General features: G+C 37.3%; 1 protein-coding gene across 2 annotated transcripts in view; it reads left to right on the forward strand.

Moving 5' to 3' along the window:
- The window catches only part of LOC106154100 (zinc finger MIZ domain-containing protein 1), a 101796-nt gene that overhangs the window by 13936 nt on the left and 63712 nt on the right, over nt 1–24148 (forward strand). Inside the window, exons 3-4 of one of the 2 annotated variants that reach the window (XM_087006548.1) lie at nt 1350–1436; nt 1766–1808. The gene's annotated coding sequence lies outside the window, so the exon portion shown is untranslated. Of the gene's footprint in view, nt 1–1349; nt 1437–1765; nt 1809–11191; nt 11333–24148 lie in introns of those variants that run through there. The other variant, XM_087006549.1, reaches the window with a different exon arrangement.

A 24148-nucleotide genomic window follows, 5' to 3' on the forward strand; every position in this document is an offset into this window, starting at 1 on the left:
CTAAGCCCCTTAAGTTGATTGCTATTTGGACACAGATAGATCAACAGTTAGTGCAACAGGGTCTGGGAATGGTCCCTTAGTCTCCATTTCCGTTATTGCAGGTTGAACAGAACAACCTGATGGCAAATTCTGAGTATTTCTCAACTTGCTTCATACTAATCAAGTTGTGTCAAATGTGAATTTGAAAAACAAAAACAGCTATACTGAAAGGTGTTAGAAAGGATACTTATACAGGAGACACCAGCTACTGGAAGCAACTTTAATGTACAGATTTACTCATGAATTTAAACTGTGAATTTTTTTAAGTGTTGGAATCAGCTTAGCTGCTTGGTTGCATGTCTTCATATGCTTGTCAAATAAGGTGAATAGGTCTTTTTTTTTTTTTTTTTTTTTTTTTTTTTTGGAGGGCCCTTCTTTTTTTTCCAAGAAAAAAGTTCAGTGCAGAGAGGTGAAGAAGCAAGAGGAAAGTAAGGAAGACTTGAAGTGCAAGGCTGAGGTTTCTTGTTTCAACACTAGTCTGAGATTTCATGGAAGGTTTTTTTTTTTTTTTTTTCTCCCCTTGCATTCTTGGTCAAAAGTCACTCTGCGGATTTTTCCTTTTTGCAGATTATTTTTCTTTTTCTTAAGCTGATCTCACATCTGGAAAAGTCATCATGGACTAGGACATCAAATTGTTTTTGATTTGTGCAACCGTAGCTCTTGGCCCTAGACAAAGTCACCTTGAATTGGTTATGATTTATCTTATGGTGGTATATCTACTATATTATGAATGCTTACTGTCCTCGAGCTACGAGTTGCACATTTGTCAGCGGGAGCCGCATACAAGTGAAATGGGAAGTGGTTGAATTGGGAAATTACTCCATCTGTTGGAATGTGCTGGTGTTCCTGTCGGATTGCGTTTCAGCGCGCTGCAGAGCGTGTGTCGTGGCGTACTGTTGAACTGGGATTGGAGATGATGTGGTGTGCGTGAAATGCAAGACAAGATTTTTTTACTGCAACACAGTGTACTGTTCCTGAGTAAAACTGATCGTGTGCAAAGGCTGATATAAAACATTTGATATTTAATATGCAACAGAGACGACAAATAAATACTATAATGACACGACATTGCATAAAAAACTAGGTTGTTTTATTGCATAAATAATAAATGGCTCACTGCTTAGATATAACCTGTTTTAACTTACATAAAAATATTATCTCAGCATGAAAGTTTTTTTTTGTTTTTTGTTTTTTTTTTTGTGTGTGTGTGTGTGTGTGAAAACTGATGTTATGTGGTTTTCTTGTCTTTTGTCTCAGTGCCTGTCATAATTTCTCTGAGTTTTTTATTTTTTCTTTTTGATATATTACAGGTAGAGCTGCATGAAGTGAAGTTAATGAGTACAGATTGGTGACATTCAGAAGAAGACAAAAGAAATAGTCATTTTTAACAAAGAAAGGTACAGAAGCAATTTTAGAATCAGTTTTTCCACACAATTATCTCCAGTTAATAATGTATATTTCATTTTGCCTAGTTGGTGCAGTAAGAAATAAAGAAAATGATAAATTTTAGATAAAGTGGGTTACCTCCATCCTTTTGATGCAGTTATGATTCCAGCTTCAGCACAATGCATTTTCACTAATGAGAATGCTCTGGCTGCACCGTGTGGAAGGCCACAATTATGAATTGCTGTGTGGGTTTTGGTTGTAAAATATTATCATGTAATAATGCTGTAACAGTCAGTTTATGATGTGAGTAAAATGGCAGGTGTTGCACTTTTCACTTCAGGTCAATAACCAGTACAAGACAGCAGATTGAAAGATATTTAAAGGTAGGAATCCAGCCATGTTTTGTCAATCTGAAAAACCACTAATGTTTCCTGGTTTGGCCCCCCTCTTGCATCATTTCTGAAGCTGCTTTAGATTTGCTGCAAAATACAAATTATATCGTCATATCAATAGCAGTTTGGCAAGAACAAAATTATTCTAATTTGTATACATTTGTTTAGAAAAAAATAAAATGTTTGCAGCCATTTGAAATCATTTTACATGCAAGATGGAACTCGGGGTGGTTTTTTTACTCCTTTCCAATTTACCCAAGTATCTTTGTATGTATATATAGTTATTTTTATACTCTTCATTTTTTTTCTTCAACCAAGAATGTACTTCTCCCTCATTTGTTCTCCTCCCCCAATTTAAAATGTGTAAGCTAAAATGTCAGTGCTTTGCATGTATTGCTTGTGGTTCAGATTTCATTTATGAATGTCAGTCATCCTTTTCTCTGGATATATGTCTGCGCATAGTCTACCTATTTTTGATCATTTTTGTTGTGTAGGTTTCATGTTGCCGTCATGACTTCCTTCACTGAGGCATGTAAGAAAATACAGTATGTGTAGGTGTAAGGTTATAAAAGATGTTTTTTCTTGTTATTTCATTGTAGAACAACTGTAAAATGTTTATGGCTTAATTGGTTAGAATTAAATTACTTTAAAAATGGCATATGTTTTGTTAAAGGGGATAGATATTTGATTCTCCTTGCCTGCTGAGCTTCAGTTACATGCCCTGTTCCATTTGTTTCCCATTTCTTTGACTATTAATGTTTTTGACAGTTGAAAACATTTTATGAATACAGGGGAAAAAAGCAAAGTGTTTGCAAATAAACGTACGTCACTTTTACCTCGCGTCACAGTTTGACGCCCTAATTTAAGACCAGGCCTTGGCAACTGCATCGAAAAAAAAAAACACTAAATGAATTCAAATTGCCTGAGTACAATATAAAGAAAAAAATTTGACAAATTCTTCACGGTTTACACAGGGTAAAGTAGGTGACAGAAAGTAAATATGATTTTATTTGATGTAGCCTGGCTGACAAATGAAGACTAGTATGTAAATGTAACTATGTAATGCCTTGTGCACACATAGGGATAGTGTGCTATATGTACACAGGGACGCGGGGGTCTGGGTGCATGTCAATTAACCCAGCTGAATTGGGAATTCTACAGTATGTATCGGAATTTTCCTGTCATACTTTTATCAAGTGAACATCCACAGGAAAGGGAAAAGGGGGAATATTCTTCTATGAGGAATAATACTTAAAAAATATCACCCCAAAACTTGACATGGACTCTTTTATAAAAATGATTTTTTGATATCTTAAAGGGATAACAGCTCTTTATATGAGATTCAAAATTCCATAATAAATACCTTGTAAACAACTCAAAAAATTATAAATTCCAATTTACCACCAAAACAGCAGTTATTACAATTATTCTGAAATCTGTGCTTGCCATCAGACCACGTGGACCTTCATAGATCACTACACCTCCTTGGTGATTAAACACACTTAAAGAAGAAGAAAAAAAACAAAAAAAAAGTCAAAACGTTATTAACCATTGGTAAATGTGGGAAAATCAGTTTAAAGCAGTTTTCCCACCAAAATGAAGGGCTAATTATTGTCTTATTTTGAAAAAGTAACCAAGTGCTTGATGCAGATTTTCGTCGTAATTCAGAAACTACTTCTGCAAAGAACAGAAGTCAGAGGTTGATTGCATTGTATCACGCAGAGACCTATCCTGTGAAAATTTCTGTATTGAAGTAGTATGTAATGAAGCCCTCCACAGCGTGTTGACACTATAATTCAGACACAACCAAGCAGTTTGTCAGAACCTGAAGGATAATTAATGATCAATTGATGAATGAAGAGTATATTTTAGGAAGTTCGTGAAGCTCATCTGTCATTAATGATTGGCTCTTACCTTTTGTGTTGTTCACAGAACACAATGGTATCTGATTCACAGCATTGTACATAATAGGCTTTGGTTTACTGCTTGATATTTTTACTAAGAAATGTAGGTAAAGAAAGAACAATTGCCAAATGGTCATTTTGTGCACAATGTTCAAGATTAGAAGGAAAAAATACAGACAGACAGACAGCTAAAAGTGTTATGTATATACTTAGAGAGAGTTGCAACATTCTGTCACTTAATGGTCCTTAATAGCAGAGAAACTAGAATGGAGAACCTTTGTGTAAGAATAGTCCTGGCCTTTTTGTTTTACGTAGATCAAACTCTATATCAAATAAATGTTCAGATATAAAACTGATGCTGAGAAATCTCTTTTCGTACACAGTCGTTGGAGAATTTATAGTTATCTGCAGCTAATGATGTTGAAACAAGATGTCTCATATGAAATTCAAGATTTTTGGTGGAAACTGTGTGTAAATTGGATATCAATTACACCAAAGTTGTTAGCAGTGAAGAGCTAAACCTCATTTAGAAAGACACTAGAAAATGTCACTTTCTCAATTTTCAAGCAGAATTATGATTTCTTAGCAGAAATGCAGTTTTATTTTATTTTTTATCTTGATTACAGCACAAACATGAGTGAATACTTTTCAGGATTATGCCTTGTTTCAGGATTTTCAGTCTTCATTTTGATCCTTTTTTTCATATGGTCTAAATACATTGAGAAATTGCAGGCTACATCTGCAGGATTTTCACTTTTTACAACTGTCACCCATGCACATATATTTAGCATGCTTGTAAACGGGCAGAATCTTCGATGATCAGTCTCAGATACCAGCAACATGTCCATTTGTAATGGTCTCTGTAGCTAAGGCTCTGTTCTCACAACTTTTAGATCGATCTATCACCGCGGGGAGTCTCACTAGATTACTGTCAGATAATCCCCCTTAAGTGTCCGTCCCCGCCTACTACAAGCTTTAAGGGGAAATTAACTTTCGTGTCCGCCCGGCTGACAGCTATTTAGCGTGAACCCCCAGGGAGTTAGGTCGATCCAATGTAGGTCGATCTAATCTATGAGAATGGGGTGTAAGACATAATGAACCAGCTCTTCTAGTGGTTGGTAGGCCATATAATGTCCCAGTTATTTGATAGCAGTATTCTATGGTATTTTTCCACATAAAGGGCAGCATAATAACGTCCCTTGTCTCGATCACAAAAGTGTCTGTAACCCATAAGACCAGTAAATATTGTCACCAAATTTGTGAGTCACTGGAGATGAAAGGTATCCCTCACTTGTTGGAGAGTTAATTGACCCACTTGTCTCCGAGTTAAGAATGGGACAGGACCTTTTGTTGCAATAAGCTGTCAAATTTATGGGCCTCACGGGAATACTAGCATCTATGGGGCAGTGCCCCCTAAAACTTTTTCTAAAGCGTTGGAACTTCTTCAAGACTATAAAAATTGTCTAAAGATATGAAGTAAAATGTTTCTGTATAAATCACTGAAATAAAAAAGGAAGTTACTATGGTGGGCATGCAGAGTGGCAAGGCAAATAATCCGCATGTATTCTTGATTTAACGTGTTAATTTGCATGTAGCTATGTACGTAATTGTCTTATTTGAAGTGTCATCAAAATATGAGTGCAGAGGTCGTCCACTTTTGATTTGTGTGTGTGTGGGGGGGGGGGTATGTGTGTTGGGATATATTAAAGAAAAATGAAGGGATAGCAGTCAGACAAATAAATGGTGCAGACGCAGATAGATATGAACTCTAATTATATTGTTATAAGGAAATTGATTTAGTCTTGGCAAACACTTATAACAAAAATGAGTTTTCTTCCAAAACAATTGACGTAATTGATTAAAAAAAATGATTGATAGAAAATTGATTAATAGAAAAGTGATTGCGTGCTTTGGTAGTTGTAGTTTCTAAATAAATTACTGATACTTCATTTGATGATTGTGTAGCATCTTTTTAATGTGTGAATGATAAATAAAAAAGCAAACACATTTGCTGGTACTTGAGATAAGCAGAATAGACACATATATTAGAACAATGCAGAATCACTGTGAGACCGACAAGGAAATATGCAAGAAGCATGACTTGTAGAAGGACATTTGATTAAAACATGCAGGTGAGGAGATGCCAAAAATGATGAGATTGGCCTATTTTTTCCACCCTCAAAAGTGTTTTTCAGACATGCACAGATAACCCTGCAGATTTGTATTTGTGGACCCCTTTTCCTAAAAAAAGAAAGAAAAAATAAGATAGGAAAAAATGTCAAAATGTTTGTTAAAGGCTGAAAAATCAATCTACCATGAATCAGGATATGGATACAATTTGAAAAAAAAAACATCAAAGAATGAGAGATATTTCTGAAAGCAGGTATCTGCAGTGACAACAGTCTGCTCTACCTTGTGTCTTTTCTTTTTGCAACTCATATAATTTATAAACTACAATCACTTCCTTTGTAATGTATAAGCTACAATCACTTCCTGTGTTTCAGATATTAGAGGTTATTCGAGTAATGTCTGTCTCAAATAATTGATTACTTTGGGTGTGGTAGTTAATGAATGAATGACCACTAAATAATTAGTACTTTAAAAATATTCTATGAACTTCTTCAACTTGGAGGCTTTCCAAAGTGAAGTTTATGAATAAAAGTGATGGTGCATTGTGAGCACTCTTTTCTATGAAAGCTAATCCAGGACGACATTTGCTCTGCAGGAGAAGCGACTCAACACCCTTCACATGAGATGTATGCATCAGATCCTTTCTGTCTGGTGGACTGACATGGTCACCAAGAACAGTGTTTTTAGGGTGGCAGGTATTCCATCACTATACACTGATCTAAGAAGCCATTCAGAATAGAAGATCTGAAGATCAACTGGTCCCACATGTCTGGTCGTATGGAGCCGAGATTTAATTACTGTGCCCCGATGATGCATGGGGAGGCATGTGAGAGGCAGAGAGACAGACCATTTTTTAGTGGTCTTCCTTTCATATAGGGTCCACCATATTTGAGCCTTGGACCAGTTGATACTCACATCTTCTACTTTGAATGGCCCCCATGACAAGGCAGGCTAAAGGTGATGGCTGGGGCATGTCCAGCGCTTGGAGGACAGCTGGATCCCAAAGGACCTCTTGTTCGGAGTGCTACAATTGGGGTCTAGAGCTGTTGTTCCACCAAAACTCCATTTTAGAGATGTCTGTGCGCGACATATGCTCCTGATTGATATGCCAACAGACAACTGGGATTCTCTTTCTGAGGACCGAAATGAAAGGAGGATCGTGTGTGGAGAGGGACTTGAAACTGGTGGCACGAAGTTGAACACTCAATTTGATGCAATGAGGGTGAAGAGGAAAGTGAAAACTCAACCAGTGCCATCAGCAACATATACCTGTAAAATCTGTCACCATGTTTGCCACCTCTAGGATTGGTTTGATCTGCAATAGAAAAAGTGATCGCAAGTGCGTTAAGCCATCAGGCCTACCCAACTACCAGACTCGGCACCGAATGATCCGGAATTCACCGGTAGATCAGACCACACTACCTGTTTTCAAGGTGTGTGTCAGATCGCATTACACAGTATCATACCCTGAACAAATTTTGAGTGGTGATGCAATGCTTTTTAACCCCGCTGAGAATCGTCACTATCACATCGCGTACTAGGCAAGAGCGGTGTCGTGTCTGATACTGTGTAATGCAATCTGACACACACCTTGAAAACGGGTAGTGTTGTCTGATCTACCGGTGAATTCCGGATCATTCGGTGCCGAGTCTGGTAGTTGGGTAGGCCTGGCCATGGACATACTCCAATGGCTGCCTACTAATGATGTAACTGCTTTAGTATTTGTGTCTCAAGGCATACCACAAGACAGCTAGCTGGTCAAATATAGTTTTATTGAGGCTGAACCCTTCTAGTGCTGCCTGCTGCCAGGATCTTACTGGCTTTTGCTGCATTTAAATAGAATTAAAATTGATATCAGAGATGGTATAGTGGTATAGATGAGTAATTGTAAAATGCTAGAGGCATCCTCAACTGAGGATGAGAGGGTATTAATTTTAATCACCTTAACCATGCAATATATTCTTGCATTTGGTCATGCAAGTACATTTTGGACCCTGATATTTGTATCTCCTGGCTGCCTTATGCAAAGTACATATCTGATTTATTGTACAAACCAGTTAAGTCAAATTTTAGTTAACCGGAGCACCACTAGGTTTGCTGGCAATGAAACTCAGCTCTTCAACCAAGAGTTATATAGGCTAGATATTGTCGTAATCAGCTTCCATGGTTTGCAAAGATGTTCTTTTTTTCGTGTGGAGAAAACTTTTAACTTTTCACTACCTACACCACCTTTTGAAAGCATTCCTGTGAGAGCTTTTATACTGACACTCGTTAAAATTTTTCTCAACATGATTGACAATACTGCTCAGATTAACTTCAAACAGAATGTTCTTATTTCATTACTAAATTTATACGTGTTGCGACTAGTTTTGCAAAAGTTTGAAAAAAAGAAAGCTGGCACAGTGAAAATTTAAGTACTTGCAGTCCGGTAGGGTCACAACAGTACGTCAGAACTAACTGGATCAGACCACCTCAATATTACGTGAAGTTATGCATCTCTGATGCCAACGACACATGAGAATTTCCCATTTAGGAAAAGAAAATTACATGTGGACATGGCATCTTTGGAAGGTACTTATGAATTATGAATACCGTAGAATATGAACATTGAGCAGTAAGTAACAAACACTTAGACTGGGTTCCCATCCCTAGATCCATCTAACTGGATCGTCCATCTCCACAGGGTTTCTCCCTAAATTGTATTCAGCTTAAGTGGCTTAGATGTCTGACATGCCTGTTAAAGCTGCTAAACAATAGTTATTTACCCCCCACTGAAGTTAATTGCAATTAAGCGAGAATCACCTCGTAGATAGTTCGATCCAAAGTTGGAAATGGTCTCAATACTATCTGTTTCTTTAGGCTTGGTTCAGCTACCGGGGGTCCAGAAGAGAAATATAGTTATAAATGAGGTGCAATATGACGTATGGAAGTATCCAATAAGTACCTTCCCCTGGGAGAGAGGGGAGAACAGAATATTTGATGCTGCAGTTGATGGGTCATGATTTCACAGTTAGCAGTCAGCACTTTCCTCTCTGAAAAAAAAAAGTTCTTTCAAAGTATGGTGGAAACTTGTTTTTTTTTTTTTCATGATTCGAAGAAAGTGGGCATTTTCTCAAACCACACCCGAAAAAAGTCTAAAAACTGTTAGATATTTATAAGTTAACCTTACATAATGTGTAAAATTGGACAGAGCAAAACACTTTTGAGCTGAAGAGTCCATTTTTTTTTATACTAAAGAGGCCACTGAATGATGAGACTTTGTTCCTTATGATTCTTATGATTTATGGGAATATCTCTTGTTTAAAACCAGTCCAGTATAAAAAGAAAAGAAAAATTACATATTGACATGGTATTTGGCAACACAAATCTATTTACAGACAAAGAAAAGAGCTGTTATTGGTTAGACTTATATCCACTCATATGTCTGTTTACATTCAAGGTCTGTTTACGTTCAGAAATCCTTATCTTGTCTACCATCAAAAATCTCTTCCCAATTAGATATAAAAAGAAAAGTTGCTGGTGTTGTGGATTTATTGTGAAGGCGTGTGCCGTTACAGTCAGGAAAGTAGTCAGGTGTAGTAAGGTAGGCGGGCAAAGTAGTATTTTTGGCAAATTCTAGTGATGCATTTTTTAGAGAAGAATTTTGTGGGAAGAATTTACAAGATTGCTTATTTTAGAGGTCAGTTTCTGATTTAAGTTATAAATGAGTTTAAGATTGATAAAAATAGTCAGAGAGGTATACAAAGTTCTGGAACAAGGTTGAAAAGTAAATACCACAAATAATAAAAATATAATAAAATACCAGATTCCCAAAGATGAGCTTTGAGGTTGCTTTTTAAGAACTTGAATATAATATATCATGAATTTATATGTCCACAGAAAAATGACCAAAGATTCTTGCAAACAAATCATCTAAAATTAGTACATCAAATCATATATAGCCCATGCAGTGTGCATTCTTTTTCACAGCATTCTCATTTTTGTTCTGCTGCATCCAGGATCACTTGTATCTCCTAGAATATCTGAAATCTCCAATGATCTCATGCAGTGAAGAAAGGAAATTTATAGTTACTATATTTGCATGAAGTTTTTCCATCTCTGCTGTTAGTCCAGGTAGAGAGGGGGGATGGATGGTGGGAAGGAATTTATGTCTGTCCAATTGATATCAAAAAGCTGCAGAAAACATTTCATTAATTAAAAAAGAATTTAAGGTATTCCAACCTTTTTCAAGGTCCATCATAGTTTAAAAAACATTGCCAACAGTAAGAATAATAGTTGATGGGACAGGAGCAAGATTAGATTGCCTTTTATAATGAACTAAACATATTAAAATAGGAAGTTGAGATAGTATGGAACCCAGACCTTACTCCGCGGTTGATTTAATACATAAATGTTCAATAACTAGGTGATTAAAAAAGTAAACCAGTGATAGATTTACCAAAAAAAAAAAAAAGGTGAATTGTTCATATTTTTACTAGCCAAATAAGAAAATATTGATTATATGGCTAAAATTGGGCAGTTCTGAGCCCAGGCATAAAGTTCGTCCTTTGCAAAATTAAATGATCATTTGTGAATATGTCTGAAAGCAGTTTGTGACTTTTTTTTTGTTTTCATGACAGAAATTTTATGCACTAGTTTTACTATTATTTACTAAGAGTGACACCTGCCTGTTAAACTGTTCAAGGCTGCTATAAGCTCTCCACACACAGCACAGCTTGTGTATCCTGTGGTTATATCAAATGATTTGATATGGTCTTCTGGATTAAATCAACAAAGGCAATGAAATTTTGATAAGAAACACCATGTTTCAGTCCTTTGGTTTTAATTTCTCTTATTTGTGGAATTAGGTCAAAAAGGTAGTGGAGTATCAGAATTAAATTAAACTGTTTAAGAGCATGTTAATTAGTTTTGAACAACAATCTGCCAGTCCCAGCCCAGGACGGAGAAGTGAGGTATAACTGGGATTCAGACGAGAGAGGATGCTGTGATTTTTCCTGCCCTACGTCATTGAAGGCTTGCAGACCCTGCAGGTGCATGGAGATCCATAGGCGGTGATCAACATATGAACAAAAGCCAGGGTGAACTTTTAAACTAGTTGACCATGGACTGGAAATAATGTGCAAGTTACAAAATACACAAATATGTTTACCATTGCTTTGGTGAAAACTGCTGAAAGGAGCTCAGTTTTCATAAATGCGAAGTAGGTAAAAGGAGACTGTGAATAGTTTACAACACTTTGTTTTGTGCAAGTGCCGTCATTTCTATTGCAGCCATTCATTACGAACCTGTTTCACAAATCATAGTGCTCTCCTTTTCTTCTCCGGGCCATAAGCCTTGCTGTTAAATATGCTACATACTAAGAACTATTTACACAAGCTAGGGATCTTAAACAGCAAACCAAAGCAAAGCGAGGTACCTTTATCGGGGAAGTTTAGCAAGCAGGGGCACTGATCTGACAGCGAGCAGAGAGATAGTTATCAGGTAATATACATAAAATCTAGACAAAGTAAATTTGGATGTCACCTGGCTGCTTAGAAATGAACACACAATTATGATTGCTAATAATTCTCAATATTGATCCGAGTTAGATGTTAACTTTTCTGAATAGTGGGCGAACTGGAATAATAAGACGGAGATTACTGCTACCTGTCTCCATGCATTGAAGAGGTGGAAAAGGGCCGCACTTCTTATATAATATACACAGGTGAGTCGCTGTACCAGGCAGGCAAGATATCAACACATTATTAGCTTTGTTGTCTAGGGAGAACAGGAGCTCAATGTATCCAACTGGATGCTCACAATTGGCTCCATTTGGAAAGAATTGAACGAATTGTAGCCAAAGAGTTTGTTTTTAACTTAAGGTACCGTGTTATTTAATTGGATACTTGTTGGTTGTTTTTGTTTGGAGGATTGATGTTTTTTCATCCGATTTGAACCTTTAAAGTAGTGTAGGGCAGAGAAAAAAGGAAAGAGAGTGAAAAGCCAGCACATCTTACGTTTAATCCAATACTGTTCATGGCTCAGTTAAAGGTTTAAAAGGGTGGGCTCATCTTTCTGTCAGTCTCACCAGCTTTTACCTGGATAACGACAGTGGGAAATGCTTCTTTTGTAAACATACCTCAGTATAAACTTAGACTGTTGGCAAGATCTGCTTGGTAACTTTCCACTTTCCAGGGACTACTGCTGACTGGTAGGATTAATAACTCAATACTGAAATATTAAGCCTCTGCAAAATATCAACTGCTAAGGAGAGAGTTTTTGAAGAATTGCCAGAGTATTCAGTTGTACTGTTACCTTGAGCAGGTCTTCTGGGTCTGTCGGGTGAAATTACAGGTGATAAAATGTCAGGAAAACTATCGACACCCAGTGTGTTATCCACCAGCCCTAAGAATTGGCACATTTGGTTTGGAAAAACTGAGCTTGCCCTCAGTGAGACATTTTAATGCTCAAAGTCAAAATTGTTTTTTAGTTTCACAGACTGCCTTCCCATACCTAGATCGATCTAACAGGATCGATCCATCTCCAAGGGGCTTCTCGTTTAATTGCTTTCAGCTTAAGCTGCTAAACGATAATTAATTATCCCTAGCAGTGCCAGTAGGCGTGACTGACATTTAAGCCGCTCAAGTTGATTGCAATTTAGCAAGAATCCCCTTGGAGATAGAGCGATCCAGCGTTAGTACAATAGGGTCTGGAAATGGTCCCTTAGACACACCATTACACACCATGTATAAGGCTTTTGATCTGAATGATTTGCATGTTATATACCCTCCCATACTAAATGAGAGATTATTCTATCTGTCCAGACAAAAAAAATATATTTGTATGTTTCTTGTTGTTTTAAATTTTGAGAAGAATAGTACATCAGTATGTATTTACATGTAGATGGGCAATTTTGGTAAACGTTTCAGTGGTAAGAATATAAAATATTCTAAACACAATACCAAAGCATGCCATACAGTTAGTTTTCTTTGTTTGCTTGATAACCATCAGTCCAGTAAAATTTGTTAACCCATGGCCTGTATATTAAATGACTGCTAGCGGTGATGACCCCCAGTTAGATTGTTAAGTAGACGGAGCAGTAACTGGCGGGGATGACCCATCTTCTTTAGAAAGATCTGCATTTCACTCCCGCAGGACAAATGAATTTTTTGTGCCAGGTTATTTTTGTTTGGCTTTTTCAGTTATTAGTAATGTCATTTTGTTAAAATATTTATACTGATGTTCGATTAAAAACAGAGTTGGAGTTTTTCATTTTTTTTACCACACTGATTTCAGTTGAAGACCTGCATGTGATGCATGTTTTTTGATACTGAATATAAGCTTTATGACAGCATATTCAAGCAGAAATGCTGAAAACTATTCAGAATGGTCGGACATTTGGACTGGCAGTAATGAAAAATTTGCTGGACCTAATGGATTTTTGTCGTCCAAAAATCACCCTATTCGTTTGAGACATATAGTACCAGTATTATCAGGGTAGCTTATTTTGTTTGTGAATGTGAGAGGTTTGAAATGGAAGTGAAAAAACATTTTGGGTCTTATATAATTTTATTAGTGAAGTATGTCGAATGATGACTGTAAATTCAAAAGTGCAGCTCTTAAATCTCTTGTCGGTCTTTGGACCGACCAAGTCCAATTTTTTACCGGTCCAGAAAAATTTTGCCGGTCATGACCAATTGGACCGACAGTTTCTGCATGTCTGTATTCAAATCAAGGCAAAACAAACAACATGTCCATGTTTTCATTCAATGTTGAGGTAATATCCTGGTCTACATAGGACAGGTAGCCTGCTGTAAGAGGCTCTCATCTCACAGGGGGCCTCTACTCCTGAACCCTCCATCTTGGAAGTCACAGACCTGATGAGATATGCCATTTTATTTTGGCTAAAAACATCCTCAAAAGGTGCCTCCTAGAAACTGCCAGGGGAAAGAGGGAGCTAATTGGCTTTTTTTCTTCTTTTTCTTTTTTTTTTTTTTTTAACCCGTGAATCTTAATGGCTGATGTGCAGAAAAATTCGAGCAGGCGTTTGTAACGTATCAGGTGTAGGTTTCTAGTGTCTGTAGCTTGCCACATATTCTAGGACTCTTGATAAGTAATGGCCTGGAAACACCTTCACTGATATGATTTGCTTGAAAAAGCGGAATGGATAGAGCAATTGCTACTGCTGCTGTTGTTGTTGTTGTTCTAGCTGTAACTTAAACATGCCTTGTTGCAGTTGATTACATCATTTAAAGTATTTGTAACTTCATGATATCTCCATTTACCCAGGCGACTTGAGAGCAATTTTCTGCATTTTTTGGCTTTGCCAACTTTCATCATAAAAACCTTGGTTACATAGAGCTGACCCTGTATTCTCATTGTGATGTATCATGACAAAGATTTCAAAGTTGAGGACCAAAGCTGCTTTAGCAATGCAAATCACTGCATGGGGCAGTGCAGTCAACTGTTTTTTATTTCCTGAGCTTCATAATACAATACATATTGCAATTCATATTGCAAAAGATTTGATGATTCCCCTCTTTGTTAAGCTTAATTATCATCATTTACCATAGAAAGTACTTTCTGGTCTGAAAAAAAAAAAAAAAAAAAAAAAAGATCAATAAATAATAACAATAATAATTTTGGAACCAGGTTTTACGAGCAAAACATCAATAAGAAACATTTATAAAGAAAATATTTAATCTGAAAAGAACGGCCTATTCACGGCTAAAACTAGCTAAAACGGCTTTTGCTGGATTTTATTCTAACTCAAAGCAAAAGTTGGGGTGTGATGAGCAAGAGCGATTATGAAGGAAGCTTTTGGAACTTATTTGTTTTTTAAAGGTGTGAATCCTTCGGATAAACCAGCTACAAACTGTAATATATCCATGGAACTGGTCATTACTTGCATTGTAATCCTTATCTTTAATGTCGGAGGGGAGAGATAGAGAATTGTTAGTATTCAAAACAACCCTTTTTTTTTCTGGAATCTTTGGTCCAGACCTGGTGTTGTTATCTGGTCAGACGGGTTATAGAGAGGAGAAGCATGCTATGATATTTATGAATGGAAGTCTTCTCTGCACCTGACTGCTGGATCACTGAGAGGGGAGGATTGCTTTGATGCTGGATTGTACTACTGGCTGGGAATGTGGGACATTTGTACACCATAGACACCGTGATTTTTTTTTTTTTTTTTTTTTTTTTTAGGAGAGTAGGTTTAAAGATTTTTTTTTGTTAGGAGAGTAGGTTTAAAGAAATATGAAGATGGTTGTTAAGTGTGAATAACTTAAATAAAAGAAATTAACTTTATTATATGCAGTTACCTTCCATTCATTGTAATGTGCGAAGAGGATGATGAAAATTGATAGATATAAGGAGAAAGTTTAAAAGGGACAGAAGGCACTTTTGGGTGGCGTTTTAACTCAGGCAGTATACTCTAAGACGTATAACACTTAAAAAACATTCCCATAGCAGACAAAAGTGAAATTTGACACACTTATGAAGATGACCTACAAGGCTCCTGTTTGAAGTGTTTTCAAACCTTTCATGACGACTGCCTTTTAGGATGTGTATTGTGTCAAACTCATTTAAATGTATTTGTTATTGTTGGCGGCTTTGTAGTCTGAATTTTGACAGATGAGGTCAACCTGGGCAACTGAGGAATTCTCCACAAGTGCGCTGGCTTAAAAAAATTCAAAAGTACTTTTTTATTTGACATTTTTAGTGTTGCGTTAAGTCAAAGAAAAACTATACTTATTTAAGTAGCGCATAACACTGAGTGGTACGAGCTAGGATGCACTGTGTTTTGTTTATGTCGAGAATGATCGTTTACAGATTCATTGAAAATTGATAAGACCATAGGAGTACAAATGAGCATAAGGTAGTTTTTAAAAAATCTTGTAAACTAAATATGTATCTCCTTTTTAAGAACATGTACACTTCTGCAAATCTGTAAATAATTTTAAAACAGAAGTGGCAAAAGTTACCTTTGCCTGAGGTGGTAATTGAAGAAAAAAATTAAAGGAAAACAGAATTTGTGGATATTAAATAATAAGTGATAAGACAAATATGCTTTTTTTTAAATGAAATTATTGTTTTATATTTGTTATCTTTATCTTTAGGACCTTAGAGAACCAACTAACCCCAAAATAGTGGTAGTCCTAAGGTGTAAAAAATTTCATCCACACAAAAAGTTTCACAGGAAGCTGACTTCCGCTCAAGTCACGACCAATAATGGGTGTAACTGCTATATTTCACTATACGGCCTCTGTAGTACCATTCTCTTTGGGTTTAACTTAAAACTATTCCCAGAGATGGGGTTGAGGTAAACCTGAAGAGGACTCCAATGAAGCCTTTAGATGTTATGTGAATGTAAGCTTTAATGTAGCCTTTTGTCACTGTTCTGATTTAAAATCTAGAGCTCTGTGTTGCTTATTTCAATCGAAGGCAAAATCTGTCTCTATTTTTCTTGCTTGGGTACTTTGATGAGGTACATGAATTTCAGAAAAGTGTTACATTGTTGAGATGATATCTGAATAGTGACTGAATTAATTCATCTTAAATAATTATAATCAAAAGACGTATGCATTATCCGTCCAAGATGTTTATATTTTTCTTTTTATGAGAACAGTTTTCCCCTAAACGTTCTTCAGAAATGGTTTTGTATGAGGACTATTCCTTCATTGTGTGTGCACCAATTACTGCTACTGCTACTGAGTTTTCAGAAGATGGACATTCAGCAAATACCCATGGTTCTGCAGCATATTTGGCTCAGCTGTGGATACATATTAGGCTCCATTCACAACAGTGGACTAACTAGTCCACTGGTCAAATATGACGACCACTAAAAAGCTTGCCCTCAAATCCACTCATAGACACTGAATAGATTCCTAGTGAGGAAGAATTCAAGTGGGTTAGCCATATTTGACCCTTGGGCTAGTTAGTCCACTGTTCTGAATGGGGCCTTAGCTGTGCTCCCAGATTGTGTTCACTGTCAGTTTACAAGCATTGCAAAGAGCTCTCATCACACGTAAAGCAATGTTGTCTGGTGACACATTTTTCCCCCCAAAGTCAAAACTGGTCATGGTGGCTTGACATCTTTTGTGTTTCTTGTATAAATACCCTGGCTGTAAGCAAGAAAATGCTGTCACACATGAAGATGCTATTATTTATATCTTTCTTTCCAATGTCATGTTTGCACTGATTGACCTCAGGGGAAAGAAGGATGTTAATATATATATATGATTTAAATTGTCTACCCCGAACCAGTCCTTGTGTCATTTTAGTTTAACTTGTAGCTATGAGAAGTCATGTCGGCCGAAAGCTATGTGGCACAATGAGAAGAGAAAATGAGTAAGTTTTTTTTTCTAAATAAAAAGAAATTACTTTGAGCAGGAGGACTACAACGTTATCTGTCATGATGGATGGGTTCAAGGCCGGCCTGGTATCATTGGTCACCTAACTGGTGTCACTGAGTGGTCAGGGATACCGCCACCTGTCTGGGGACTGGCCAGAGCTGACCCATCTGTGTCTGGGGTATTGCTAGCAATTTTTTTTCGCGAAGCCAAATCACCACTTTTTTGTCAATTTGTTATCCAGATGATTATAATTTGACTAAAACACGTCAAATCAAGCCTTTTTTTGTTTGCCAATTTAAGTCAGGTTTAGCATTTGGCTAAATTGGAGAGTGTTAGCGCTACCCCAGAACTGTGTCTTAAAATTTGACAAAGACAGAAAAAATAAAATGAGAACACTCTCTCTCTCTCTCTGCACATTAATTCACACATGAATAACACAAATAAACTATAAATCAGTGAGAAAGGGAGGGGAATGGACTAACCTCTAACCTGCAGACAGAAAACAAATTATTTTAATATGCCATTGTCTTATTTTAGCATAACTTGTTGGTTTTTGCATTGTAATGTACAATGTGGTAGAATTATGTCTGTTAGAGAAAAATGTATGATTCATATCCAGGGATAAGTGAGCAGGGCTAAGACCAGGATGCTGGTGAAGGTAAAATTTTTTGAATGTTTTACATGTCAGATATATTCGTGTCTTCTTCTTAATTGTGATAAAGCAAGGAAGTGGATGGCCTGATTATGTAGATTAGATGTCACCTTTTTCACAGTCAGAATTCATCTGGTTTTGTCTTTCACCATATCATCATAGAAGAGGTTGGCTGATATTTTTTATCTTCAAGGTAAACTTTGATTATATTTGTGTTATGTAGATATCATTTGGTTCATTCGTGTTTAGAATGTAATATTTAATGCTTGGTGCAGCTGCCAATGGGTATTATTTTGATATGGAAACTGTATGAATGTAATTGAGGGAAATTAGATTTATAGTGTTCAGGTCCAAACTTTTTTCACTAATTTCTAATAGTTTCAACCTTTCTTTCTGTCTTGGCCACAAATTAAAAACAATTGAAGTAATTTCCTTATATTATTAAAGATCCAGTAAAGTTATTAACTCAAAAATGTAATTGTTTGTCTATAATTTCTCCACCCTAATCCCCTTACCACCTAAGAGGGAAGGAAAAGAATTAACTTCTGTAATGTCCTGTGCATAGTAAGTGCTATAAAAACATTTTTGATTCAGCATCGTCAACCTTGAAAAGACGTTCTCTTTTAAAGATAATCAAAACTTTATTTGTATCCATCTGCGTCAGAGTATATTATGAAGAGGAAAGGTATTCATGGAAAGGGAAAGTGCTTTCTATTTCAAATGGTGTTCAATATATTCAGGATATCTAAAAATAATATGATAAATGAATCATTATTGATCAAGTAAATGAAACAGATTTTAACTATGTTACAAAATAGCTCATCACTAGACTGTTGTTGAATCCATTTTTTATGTTGATTTGTCAGGATTGTATTTGTTATAATTATCCCTGATGATTAAATGCCTTAGCAAGGCAAATAATATTTATGTTATAAACCTTTTGTGTCTGACATCACCAATAAGGAAGATTTCTTTGACTAGTTGTAACAGGTAGTTGTAGAGTCATATTCCATTATTTCCTGATAATATGAAAATTATAGATTCCTCCAGAGGTGACACATGGTTACAGTATGGGCCCTTATATATTTGCTTATATAAAGTCTAAAAGACATAGGATAATTATATATATTGTTATTATATCTTGTTATGCAAATGCAATAGAAGGATATGAGCTGTGCAGCCCAGAGCTTGCTTCTCAGGAATGATGACGTCAATGCAAAGGACCCTTACACAAGTGGTAGACATTTTCTACATTATCCAATAACCCTGCAATACTTGAGAGGTCTTTTTGAATATTGTATCCCAGTAAATCGGCACTTTGTCTCCTAGTCTGTAAGATGGTTGATTTAATTTTCCTCTCATACTTGTGATTTCTGTAAACATGCAGGTTTGACTGATACATATACCCTCAGGATTTTGCTGCCACTTACTGGGTTGTTTTACCAAGCAATTGGCAGTGTTTTATTGTCTGCCGGGGTAGGTTTTTGTAATATGGAGATAGTCATCTTCTACAGTCATTTTTGTGGGTCATCCTAAACATTGATATAAGTTGTTGTGTACTATAGTACAGTGCAACTTAGGCTCTATTCCCATAGATTTAGATCGATCTATCCCAGTGGGGAGTCTCACTAGATTACTGTCAGATAATCCGACTTAAATGTCCGTCCCGCCTACTACAAGCTATAAGGGGGTAATTAACTTTGGTGTCCGCCCGGCTGACAGCTATTTAGCGTGAACCCCCAGGGAGTTAGGTCGATCTAAAGTAGGTCGATCTAATCAATTGAAATGGGGTGTTAGACCCCATTCCCAGAGATTAGATCGATCCAAACTAGATCGACCTAACTCCCTAGGGGTTCACGCTAAATAGCTATCAGCCGAGCGGGCACGAAAGTTAATTACCCCCTTACAGCTTGTAGTAGGCGGGACGGACATTTAAGCCGGATTATCTGACAGTAATCTAGTGAGACTCCCCACTGGGATAGATCGATCTAAACGTCTGGGAATACGCCCTTACTGTATTGGTTGGCATAAACCGTGTCTAAGGGTGATTTCCCAGAGATTTAGATCGATCTAGAGATTAAGATTTAGGTCGACCTAACTCCCTGGGGGTTCACGCTAAATTGCAGTCAGCCGAGTGGGCACCATAGTTAATTACCCCCTTACAGCTTGTAGTAGGCGGGACAGACGCTTAAGCCGGCCAAGCTGACAGTAATCTAGTGAGACTCCCCACCGGGATAGATCGATCTAAAAATCTATGGAAATGGGGTGTAAATGATGGTGGTTTTTAACATTAACTGCTATAACTGCTGCAGAAATATCAGGGCTATTTTATACTTGAGATGGATCAAACTTGTGCTCCCAGAGAACTGCTGTGTTGTGCTCTCTCTCTCTCTCTCTCATGTTGTTACGCCGTGGACATGATGCAGTTTGGACCAAAATCATTCAGTCTATATTAGTCTAGTCTGAACACAACCGAACACTTTTATAGGACAGTTTACAGCTGCCAATATTTTAAATGCACTATATTAAAACCATACCCAGAATTTCATGTGCATATGCGTGTATGTAAAACTGTCCCCATGCATGTATGTTTCATTGCCTTCTGCCCAGTGAGTGTTTGTTTGAACACAGTTTTTGTTTATGCATAGATATAGAAGTGGACTACTTGCAAGTCTATGAACTGGATGGCTTAGTGGCAGGACGGCATAGAACCGAGTATTGATTACTTACTTAGCCAGCTTTGTTCTTAATAAGTAGACAACAAATTTCTCCCCGCATTTAAGTATCTAGGAGAGGATGGCAGACGGGGACAGATTGGGATAATTTGAATGATACGGTATTCCATAGTAGGTTAAGGAGAGGGAGGGTAACTGACTTTTACCAAAAATCATTCCCAACCATAGAATTGTTTTAGAGAATTACAGGAAATTTTGGGTCATGTATGATAAGTATGAGTTGATATAATAATTTAAGACAGATCTAAAATGACATGGGGAACTTCATACACTTGAACAAGCCTGACCAATCCCCCACCCACCACACCCACTCAGCCCAGACCTACCCACACCCGCCCACCCACACCATATCCACTCAGCCCAGACCTACCCACACCCTCCCACCCACCACACCCACTCAGCCCTGACCTACCCACACCCACCCACCCACACCATACCCACTCAGCCCAGACCTACCCACACCCTCCCACCCACCACACCCACTCAGCCCAGACCTACCCACACCCGCCCACCCACACCATACCCACTCAGCCCAGACCTATCCACGGCCGCCCACCCACACCATACCCACTCAGCCCAGACCTATCCACACCACACCCACTCAGCCCAGACCCACCCACACCACACCCACTCAGCCCAGATCTACCCACACCCACACCATACCCACTCAGCCCAGACCCACCCACTCACACCACACCCACTCAGCCCAGACCTACCCACACCATACCCACTCAGCCCAGACCCACCCACACCCGCCCACTCACACCACACCCACTCAGCCCAGACTTACCCACACCCACCCACCTGCATAGGAGTGAAAATTAACTGAAAAAAAAAAAACATTGCCTTAACCTCATTGGCAAAGATTCTTTCATGGTTGCCCTTAAAGATCATCATTTGTGAATGGCAAAGAAAAACTTCTTTAGTACGTATACCTAGCAGATCATCACTAGATGACCTTAATTAAGATGCAGATAGACTGGAAACAAGGCTTACCTGGATTCACCTGGCCATTAATTGGCTTTAACCACTTTTTTTTTTTTTGAAACAAAAAGTTCATCACAAAATCCTTATAATCTTTCAACACATTTAAATAGTTCAAGGCAAATTAATTTTTACACTGAAATTTGTGAGTGCCCATGGGATTTAAGTCTTAGCATCTCTAGCAGTTCCCAGTTACACCATCCTCTAGATCATGGAACAGTAGTTTTAGTAAAATGAAATCTTTTAAGAAGAGGTCATCATATCTTATTTATCATTTGTACTCATTAACAGTTCTTTGTTTACTTGTCACGATATAGACCCCCCTTAAGGCACCTCATTAAGTAAGTGAAAAGTGTTTGACGTAACTGGAGAATGGTAAAGGTCTGCTGTGATATTGTCTATGGGTTGATACAAGCCATACACACTATTGATTTGTTAATGTAATTCCAATAAAATAATGATGCTGTCTGGTGGGGGAGATTTCAAAGATAGGCTGCCCGCAATAACGGGCTACAGGCAAGGACGGTCTTAATTAATTGAAAGATAAACAGTATAGAATTTGATGCTTGTAGATTATTTTACATCTTAGTAAGTTATTATGATGTATAACAGGACGATAAGACTGGTCTCATTACTTTTTAGTGAGTGATTCAACAAAAGAATTGCATGCATCCTATGATGATATGGGTATATAGCCTGCAGAAGTGATAATGTTAGAACTGCTTTGTATTATTTGTGATGCTGACAAATTGAGGAGAAGAAACTGACAGAAAAATTGAGTCTTTCCTGTAACACTGATGCTTTAGAAATAGAAAAAGGTAGATAGAGTTTGGGTTTACTTCAGCTTTATAGAGCAAATGAGGGAGGGGAGCAGAATTAAATGAAAAAAAAGAAAGCTTATTTCAAAAAAAAAAAAAAAAAGAAACCGCATGTCTGGTATCCTTCAGTATAATGAACTATCCAGGTGTTTAAAATTATGCAGCCTTCAATACACAGAATAGACTGGTAATTTCTTCTGCATTCAAATATCAGGTTACATTTATTAGTTGCTTTTGTTCCTTGCACAGCCTGGTTGCGTAAAAAAAGGAAAACTTAGAATGAAAAGCCATCTTTCATGGACCATGCGCCCAATAGTGCTGGGGCTTATTTTAGTGCAAGCTGGTTAGGACCATAAGACAATGAAGTGACGTTATTCTCTGGATTTGTTGTTGCATTTTCTTATAACTGAAGATCAGGAATTTTTTTTTAATTAATGCTTTTTATGGATGTTGTAGAAACCTGTCTCTGGGTTTTTTTTTTTTTTTTTTTTTTTTTTTTTTTTTTTTTTTTTTTTTTTTTTTTTATTATGAACTGAGTAACAAGTAACCGGAAGAGTAAAAAAAAGCATGCAAGGTATAAGAGTTCAGTGGTATGATTGTTTCCTTTCTTTAGTCTGTGGTGTCGGAGTTGGTGTATCAGACAGTGGCATTTCCTCTCCCTGTGTACGCCATGATGGTATCTTACCTTAACTGTCCTCAAACCAGTATAATAAAAGATCTCCAGAGCTGTTTGTGAGAAAATGTTCAGTGATGTCAGTGTTATGTGACTATAATAGTCAGGATCAGGCTGGGATCTCTTGTAAGTTTTTAACTTGCTCCCATGTGAATAGTGATAGCATGCATTACATCTTGCAGATATCTTGTGATAGATGGGTAGATATAAATCTTGCTTATGCTTTAACAGTTTGGACCAGTCAGCTTTTATTTGCAGTCTTTTAAATGTGTAATTTCTTGGTAGACATGGGTTCTTTAATTAACCAATATGGTGATAAGAATTATGTATATATTATACTGGTTTTACAGACCAGCACCTTGAACAATGTTTGTTATTAACTAGTCATTGAATAGTCATTTTGCTATGCTCTGCCTTCTCCATTTCTTCCTATTCTGCTTCTTCTTCTTGTTCTTTTTCTCTTTATTGCAACATAAACAGTTGCATTAACTGGTCAGCCAGTATTTTATATATGAAAACTCATTATCATACAAAGCTCACTTTTGGAAACCATTAAAATTAATCACTGGAAGTACACCTCTAGTGTCATATCAGTTAATTAAATCAGATCCTGAGGGCTTAATTAAGTAGCACTGGACAGGGTAGGTGCAAGGAATGCACCACAGTATAATAAACTTTGATTAAGTGTTGCTTCGTGTCATTTCATTAATCTTGGGTGGTAAAATTTCATACTTGGGTTGTCACCCTGTGTGCTGTAGTCAGCTACTAATAGCCTAGTCATTACTATCACACCTTCATCTCCTTTTAAACCTCATATTTAATAAGCACAGGTTAGCCCCCGAGATGTGTATTAAGTGAATCCTGAAAAAGGTCAGGGGTGCCTGGTCACACTGTGACTTTAGCCTGATTGAGCCTCCGCAGTTGTTCCTCTCTGTGACATGGAGAGTAAGGCTCTCATTGTCCACTGAAATCTTCCCTACGTATTAGTTGACCCTGTCTCCTAAGTCACCCTAGCCACAGTGTATTGTACGCTGCTGCTGCCGTGATATGAACAACAACGCCTGAGCCAGTCAGTCATGTGACCGGTGTTCTTAGTGAC

This window comes from Lingula anatina, chromosome 2, assembly GCF_051362555.1.
Source record: "Lingula anatina isolate TDL-2025a chromosome 2, LinAna3.0, whole genome shotgun sequence".
Classification (NCBI taxonomy): domain Eukaryota; kingdom Metazoa; phylum Brachiopoda; class Lingulata; order Lingulida; family Lingulidae; genus Lingula; species Lingula anatina.